The sequence below is a fragment of the Stegodyphus dumicola genome, chromosome 7 (assembly GCF_044657685.1).
Source record: "Stegodyphus dumicola isolate Sdum_Otavi_A_Nest chromosome 7, ASM4465768v1".
NCBI lineage: Eukaryota > Metazoa > Arthropoda > Arachnida > Araneae > Eresidae > Stegodyphus > Stegodyphus dumicola.
Genome location: NC_140774.1, coordinates 84,690,022 through 84,697,402, shown reverse-complemented (window position 1 = coordinate 84,697,402; position 7,381 = coordinate 84,690,022).

The window sequence follows — 7,381 nt, the reverse complement described above, 5'->3', positions numbered from 1 at the left end:
ACCTCGCCGTTGGCTACCTTTTGTGGCAAATCGAGTTGCAAAAATCCAGGAAGCTTTTCCAGGTATTCAATGGAATTATGTTGCTGGGAAAGAAAATCCTGCAGACTGTGGGACCAGATGTTTTATTCCATCAGAATTCCTACAATGTGAGTTATGGATGAAGTGACCGCAGTGGTTAAACGAATCCCTAATTCATGTACAGCAAAATTCAAGTGTAGAATTAGAGAGTGAAGTTATGTTGAAGGAATTGAAAAAGAGTTTCAGTTCAAATGTTTCCAAATTTGAAGAGCCTAGTGTGTTTTCAAGATTTTCATCATGGTTAAAGTTATGTCGAGTGTTAGCGTGGTGTTTAAGATTTAGAAATAATTGTAGTAAGTTACCTACAGAGCGTATAAAGGGTTATTTATCTACTGAAGAATTCTGTGAAGTTACTTCTATGATTGTTAGGATTGTGCAAAGAGCCGAATTTCCAGAAGAATTATTCTGTTTAGACTCTGGTAAACCCTTGAAGACATCAAGTAAATTACTGTCTTTAAGTCCTTTCTTGGATTCTGCGGGAGTAATGCGTGTAGGCGGAAGGCTCAGAAACTCTACAGTTTCAAATAATCAGAAACATCCTATGATTTTACCTAAGAATCACAATGTTACGCGTTTAATTATTAAGCATTATCATGACACGTATCTTCACGCAGGTACGCAGCTACTCACTTCTGTCATACGACATAGATTTTGGATTGTGAATGCTAGAGATATTATAAGAAAGTGTATAAACCAATGTGTTATCTGCCGTAGAGTTAGAGCGCAAACTGCAACTCAGCTAATGGCAGATTTACCCGCTTCAAGAGTTACTCAAAGTAGAGTTTTTTCTCGTGTACGGATTGATTTAGCAGGACCATTTAACGTTAAATATCGTCCTGGTAGAGGAGTCAAAATCTTTAAGTGTTACGTATGTCTATTTATTTGTTTTATTACAAGAGCAATACACTTAGAATTAGTTGGAGATTTTTCAACAAAATCATTCCTCGCGACACTTAAGCGGTTTATAGCTCGTAGAGGCAAACCGTGTGAAATTCACAGTGATTGTGCAACGAATTTTATAGGAGCTAATAAAGAATTAAGGAAAGCCTTTTCTATTGTTCAACGTGATGAACAGCTACAGGGTTATATTTCTTCAGAAAATATTAAATGGTTATTTAATCCTCCCTCTGCCCCTCATTTTGGAGGGCTTTGGGAAGCGGGTATCAAGTCTATGAAACATCACTTAAAAAGATGTTTAGGAACACTTATTTTAACATACGAGGAATTTTTGACATTAATAACCCAAATTGAATCCTGTCTTAATTCTAGGCCTTTGGTACCTGCTTCAAGCGATTGTAGCGACTTGGAGGCGATAACACCAGGACACTTTTTAACCGGAGCGGCTTTAAGCGCTATTCCAGAATCTAACCAAATTCAAGAAACCATGAGCTGCTGTGACCGTTGGAGGAACATGCAAAGGTTATTTCAACATTTCTGGAATCGATGGAGCAGTGAGTATTTATCTAGATTGCAGCAGAGGCCCAAGTGGTGCACGTTACAACAAGATCTGAAGATTGGCGATATGGTTCTTATTAAGAACGAAAATCTACCTCCGCTACGTTGGAAATTAGGTAGAATTATTAAAGTGTATCCTGGTCTGGATGAGAAAGTTCGAGTGGTGAGTTTACGCACGTCTAATGGTGAAATAAAACGACCTATAGCAAAGCTATGCGCTTTGCCATTTAATTCCTGATTTAGAGACTTTAATTTTTATTTTTACAGGTTTATGCAGTTCAACAGTTTAAATTTATTGTTTGAACCTCCTTGGGACTTCAAGGCTGGGGGTATGTTCGATGTTATGCAAATTGTATTTCTTTCTTTGTACCGAGGAGCGGCGCAGACGCAAATTTGTTAGGTTTTTAAAGCTCGCGTTTAGAGCTTTGAGGTTGCTGTGAATTACTGGAGTTTCAACTAGGCAGAGGTTCTTCTGAGTTCGTGTTGGTAAGCCGCCACTGAAGTCGGAGTTTGTGTGGTTTTCGCCGTTCCTCAACTAACTGTTTGAAAGCCAATAAAGAAGTTTCGGTCAACGTTATGACTCTGAGGTTTTTGGGTTCTATACTGAAGTAATATCAAGTCAATTTACAGTCCACTGTTTTTAAACAACGGAACGTACGCTTATCATTGTCCGATCTCATTTTATCATAAATTTTAAGCCTTTGTTTAAATTCAGTTATTGTTTTGCAACCATATAATATAGTTTTCCTCACTACAGAATCGGGAATACCATCAATAACATATTTAATTAATGAAGCATCTTCAATGTTACCTCGCGAACACATTTCTTTCATTTTCAAAAAATACTCATCTAAAGATTCATTAGGCATTAATTTACGTTTACATAACATTTCATGCCATTCAGCAGAATTACCTTTTAACGATCTTTTAGCAAAAACTAATTTATGCAAATCACTTAATTTCAAAGAATTTATAACATCTTCAAATTCATCAATCCATTTATCAACATTTTCATATGCATTACCAGAAAAAGGATTAACAATACTTTCAATATCAGAAAAACTAAGATGAGGTTTAAAATGATCTTGAATTGGAAGCTGCATACTGTTGTTTACTTGAGATATTAAAACCAGGATTGTCTCTTTGATTATCATCAAGCATTACTTCAGAAATTTTATTAATAGTTTCATCTTCAATATCACTATTTTCTTCATGCAAAATATTTTCAAATAATACAGATAAATCACATAGGAAAGAGATAATTCGGGTTACTACTTCCGTTTTTGAACCCTCTGAATTTATGCACAATACATTGCAAACTTTAATTAACTCATTCAAAGTAAAACTATTCTGCACTGTATCTATTTTCTTATTAAATTCTTCAGAATCTGGTTTAAATATAAAGCCAGAAAATTCACGTAATCTTTTCCGGTTATTTCGGTCTCCATCAGTATTAAAAATAAGCTTATGCAAACTTTTGATTTCAGAACTTTTACTGTTCTTTAAAGCTGCTTCCAATTCTGGAATTTCTACTAACTTCATATAGGAAAGAAAGTTTTGTACTCACCCGACAGATGATCGTCGTCAATAAGCGTAATCCACACTTTATACGAGTAATCCAATAAATCGAATAACTTGTAAGAACAGTTCACTCAGTTAGTTCAAAGCACAGTTCTACTAAAGCACAATTTGGAATTCGAGGCCCCACGTTGGGCGTCATGTTTTTTGTAGAATTTGACTTAACTCAGAGAATTGAGAGCACGGATATTTAATATTGGTTTATTTAATAGAAAGAAATAAAATAAGAAAAGTAAATGAAGTAAAGATGAAGTTAACGGTATGCAGGATTAACATAATGATGCAGTCCTTTTACACAAACATTCGTGCATAGCTTTAAATAGTATGATAATCTAAAATCATCACAGCTAAAGGCATAACAGCAAAACTCTTGAAGAGGACAGAGCGGTCTGCTCACGTCCACGCTCCAACGTTGTCTCCTGCCGTCCGGGATGATTCTTACTGAGCCGGGCTGTGATGGTGACGTCATCTAGTATCCTAATTCAGCATTGGATGTTGATGACTCCCACAGCATTATGCTTACTTTTAATGTTTCGCAACAGCCTTATCTCAGTGTGGACAATGATCTAGCCTCCGACCATTTACCTGTTCGTTTTACCCTCTACGGGCTACGACATGGATTACCACCCATGAAGACTCGGACAAATTGGATTCAGTACCAGAATGAAATTAATAATAACATCACTCCTAACGCAAATCTTAACTCAAAGGAAGAGATAGACACTGCTATACAAAACTTAAATATTAAAATCCAGAGTGCCTTAAAAAATGCACAGTTTGTTAAAAATGAAGACATAACCCTCCCCTACAACATCAGATTAAAAATTAAAGAGAAAAACAGACTTCGGAAGATTATTCAGAGAACTCAAAATCTGCAGGATAGAAGAAATTTTAATAAATGCAATAAGGAACTTAGGCTAATGATGATTAAGTATCGCTCAGAGGCATGGGAAAATTTTGTAGACAGCCTATCCTACACAGATTCTACGGTTTGGAGAATTAGTAAAGCGCTCAGAAAGGAGGAGAACAACATTGGCCCAATTAAACATAACAACCAGGCTTTTCATAAAGCTGAGGATATAGCAAACATCTTCGCTAGCGATTACGAAGACCAATTCACGTTAAATCAGTACCCCAATCCAAATGATGTTAACATCGAAAACCATGTAAAAGATTACATTGCTGCTAATAGTCGCAGCGTAGGAAATCTCATCACCCCCCGACAAGTAAAAGATTGTCTTGATACTTTGAACCCAAAGAAAGCGGCCGGTTATGACGGGATTGGTAACAAAGCCGTCAAGAACCTGAACAGGAAAGGGATAATCCTCATTACAAAAATTTTTAACGCCTGCTTAAATTTGAACTATTTCCCTCGTATCTGGAAACACGCTACCATTATCGTCATAAGAAAACCAGGAAAAGACGGGTCAACTACGAGAGGTTATAGACCAATCAGCTTGCTCCCTACTCTTGCTAAATTATTTGAACGTATTATTGTAAATCGAGTTAATAACTTCATTGAAAGTCACAACTTGCTAAAGAATTACCATTTTGGCTTCAGACCAGGTCATTCTACAGTACACCAAATCACAAGAATTACAGAAATTATCGAACAACATCTAAATAAGAAAGAGATTGTTGCTGCCCTATTTTTGGACATCGAGAAGGCTTTTGACAAGGTTTGGCATGCTGGCCTCCTTGTCAAAATTATAAATTATCAATTTCCTCCGGACCTTATTACGACAATATTCAGCTTTCTAGACAGTAGAACTTTTCAGGTTAAAATTAAAGCGACTTTATCCAGCAAGAAAATTATTCAGGCCGGTCTTCCGCAAGGAAGTTTACTTTCGCCAATATTATTTTGTCTATACATCAACGATATGCCAAATATCCCAGATACTACTTTTGCTTGCTATGCGGATGACACCGCAATCATGTGCAGTTCTATTAGCCCCATCAGAGCAAGAGATAAGCTTCAGAAAGCCGTTAATATCCTCACCAAGTGGTTTTACGCTTGGAAGATCAAAACCAATGCAAACAAGTCTCAAGTCATATTTTTTAGATACAACCTTAAGGAAGTAAACAACATAACACTAGATGGTGCCACAGTACCTACAGTTAAAAATATTAAGTACTTGGGTGTAATTCTTGACGATAAGCTTACATACAGGCCGCATATTATGTATACTCGTGAAAAAGCTCACAAAGCTTTTACGTCTATTTATGCCTTAATAGGGAGACATTCAAAATTACAACTAAGTACTAAGGGAATTCTCTATCTTCAAGCAATAAGACCGATTTTATTGTACGCAGCACCAGCATGGACCGCTACAGCCAGATCAAATCGTCAGATTTTGCAAAGATTGCAAAATAAATTTCTTAGAACTATCACAGACTCACCGTGGTTTGTAAGAAACACTGCAATACATCGTGGAATGAAAATCAAACCATTAGATAGCGAGATCTTAATTGCCTCACATAATTTCTACACCAAATGTGATAATCACGAAAATGAAGCTGTACGTAGCATAGGAGATTATGACTATACAGTCATTCAACGCTGCAAAAGACCAAGAACGATACACCATAACGAGTTATGGTGATCGATGTACATAGTGAATTTAATGTTTTTTCTACTTTTCATTGTTTACTCGTATTTATATTTACTTAATTATTGCTTAACTATTGCAAAGCGATATGGACTTTGCGCTCCCGGAGGCAGGACTTTGATTTGTCTTATGTGTATAAAACTTCAACGTTTGGTCAATGCAACTATGCTCCGCCCACTACTGTTATATGCCTCAACTATTATGCCCACGCTATTTTGTTACTCCAAGACACGGAGGAAGGAGGACACTCAGCCGTAGTACTTACGAGGAGAAAGCTATGCCAAAGGTTTTATGCTACAGATGTGTTAAAATTCTTTTACGATGTGAAAGTTATGCTTCAGATGTTAAATCGCTATTTTATCAAAGTTATGCCACTGTTATATACTGCCAAATTAGATGTCATTCAACACTTCAAGTGTACATGTTTATTCCAATACTTGGAATTTTTTTTTTTTTCACTTTTAGGATTCCTATTAAGGACAGTTATAGATAGGTAAAGACTTCAGGGTCGTATACCTATTGAATAAGCGAGGACCTAAGACCTAAGAGGGAGGTGTTGGACTTTCGGGTCCGATGCTAGGTTTAATGAGTACCGCCACAGTTGGTGGACCGCCTCGCGGGCAAAGCGGCGTGGAAGCACAGAAAAACTTTGAATGCTTATTTTTGAAATCCCAAGTGGTCTCGTACCCACATCGAGGTGCCTAGTATAATTTCCCGGTCGCAATGCTCTGGTTTCTCTTCATTGTACGAGATGGGAAAAATGAGCAGTGCTCGAGCCTGGACTCGAAACACGGACCTCTCGAATACGCGCCGAGCGTGCTGACCGCTACACCACGAAGGCATGCTAAGAAGGCGGGGGAAATACCTTATACAGTATCGCGTTACTGTGATTGAATTGCAGTATCGAGAGATTTAAAATTATGTACATTTTTAAAATTTTTCACATACATTAAAAATTATAATAACATGTAAATAAAGCAGGGCAAATGAAAAGGAAGGTAACACAGAAAATTTTATACAAGATTAGAATGCAAATCAAAAACAGTTATGAAAAAGTTATGCGTTCCTAAATATTTCTTCACTTTAGAAAATAATGTCACAGACATTCTGGAAGCAGAACTTTTACAAATTAAATAAATTCAATACATGATTTTGAGACAATAGTATGCATGCGTATTTTTTCTTTGAAGCAATTTATAAAATAAATTCCTTTGTTAGAATTTTTTTGGACATATTTGAAACAGCACACCAATTGGTTATATGCATTTAAGTTCTTGATAATAATATTTAATTTCTGTTTCCTTCTATTCAAAAACTGTTTTGCTACTGCTGAAGATATAAAAAGGTTTAGTTAAGGCTCTTGGAAAGTTTAGTTGCGGCTTTTAAGCATTCTTGCGGCTCTTTGAAAATTTAAGCTATTGCTTTTAAGCATTATTGAATTCTGTTAGGTAGCTTTTAGGCCCCCTACTTTAGTTTTTAAAAAAACATCTCGTGCCTTCAGAAGACAGCCCTTAGTGAGGTGAACAAAAGAAAATGATCTCCCTGTGTCCAATGGTGTAAGTTGAATTCATGGGTCCCTCAGCAAAAGCATATTTCTCTCCATGATGGGCTTTTCACTAATGACGACTTTGGTCGGAGCTAAATTAGTTATTAAGCAATAT